The sequence below is a fragment of the Chiloscyllium plagiosum genome, unplaced genomic scaffold, assembly GCF_037043375.1.
Source record: "Chiloscyllium plagiosum isolate Xiang-an unplaced genomic scaffold, Cpla_swu_hap1 HiC_scaffold_27, whole genome shotgun sequence".
In the NCBI taxonomy this organism is placed as follows: domain Eukaryota; kingdom Metazoa; phylum Chordata; class Chondrichthyes; order Orectolobiformes; family Hemiscylliidae; genus Chiloscyllium; species Chiloscyllium plagiosum.
The window spans coordinates 8,391,695-8,393,195 of NW_028270165.1; the positions used below are offsets into that span (position 1 = coordinate 8,391,695).

Below are 1,501 nucleotides of genomic sequence, written 5' to 3' on the forward strand. Positions count from 1 at the left end.
GAAGTTGCATCACTGCGAGACAGGGTGGTTAAGGTGGCATTTCGCAACATTGCCTTCATTGTTCACACCATTGAGTAAAGGGGTTGGGACATCATGTTGAGGTTGTACAGGATGTTGGTGATGCCACTTTCAGAGTACTCAGTACAGTTCTGTTGGCCCTGTAATAGGAAGAATACTATTAGAGAGAGTTTAATAAAGATTTACCAGGATGTTGTAAGGACTGGAGGGTTTGAGTTATAAGGAGAGGCTGGGTCTGTATTCACTGGAGCACAGGACGTTGGGGGGGGGTGACCTCATTGAGATTGATAAAATCATGAGGATTGGAGGTAAGGTGAATAACAAAGGGTTCTTGCTTAGCATCGGCGTGCTCAAAACTAGGGGCCATTTTGTTTTAATGTGAGGAGAGAGATTTAAAAGGAACCGGAGGGGCAAAAGTTTGAAAGAGGGTGATTTGCATGTGGAATGAACTTGCTGAGGATATGGTAGCTGCAGGTACAGTGACAACATTGAAAAAGCATTTGGATGGGTACATGAATAGAAAGGTTTAGAGGGATATGGGCCAAATGCAGGCAAGTGGGACTGGTTTAGTTTGGAATCCTGGTCGGCATGGACGAATTGGACCGAAGTGTCTGTTTCTGTGCTGTATACCTTTATTGAAACCAGTCGAATTCTGAAAGGGGCTTGACAGGATAGATGCAGATAAAATGCTCCTTTGGTGGGCAGGGTCATCGAATTCCGACAATGTGGAAGCAGACCGTTCAGCCCATCTGTTTCACTCTGGCCCTCTGAACAGTACCCCAACCATACCCAACCCCTTACTGCGTATTTCCCATGACCAAGCCACCCTAACCTGTACATCCCTGGTCACTATGGGTAACTTAGTACGGCCAATTCTCCCTAACCTCTACACCCTAATCTATAACTTACCTTCTCAAGAATGTAATTTAAATGCAGAGCTTTTCTAAGAAAAATGTCAGTCTGACTCAACATTGGGACACAGACAGAATTCACACCTATTGTCTCTACTTATAAATAGGGCAACGTCTCTTCGAAATGTAGATTCACTTAGATATAACTGCGTCACTTTACATATTAAGGTATCCCTTTGAATGTGCCCACATCCCTTTGAAATGTAATCTCGTCCATTTAAACCTCTTTATTTGCAGAAATACCCGTTAAAATGTCCGTGTCCCTTTAAAATGCAGATTGCCCCCTTTAGATATGACGCCGTTCCGTTAGATGTCGGAATATCTGTTTAAATTGAGCCGTGAGCTTTCCCAATGTAGACAGGGCTCCTGGAAACGTGGCAGTGTCCCCCCTGCAGCTGCAGAGCGAGACAGGAGAGTTTGTTTTTGTGAATGAGCAGTTGTAGCGCGAGGTGGCTGTTGCTTGGTGACGGTGAGGCTCCCCCGGCCCCGCCCATCCCCCCGTGCAGACGTCACGCGGGGGCGAAGGCGGTTGGGAGGAGAAGTCGCTCGAGCGGGGAAGCGGCGGGAGGGCG

The 1,501-nt window shown here is 46.9% G+C and overlaps 1 protein-coding gene across 1 annotated transcript in view; it reads right to left on the minus strand.

Moving 5' to 3' along the window:
- Positions 1–1,501, minus strand: part of LOC148143011 (uncharacterized) — a 127,190-nt gene that overhangs the window by 90,865 nt on the left and 34,824 nt on the right. The window lies entirely within an intron of this gene.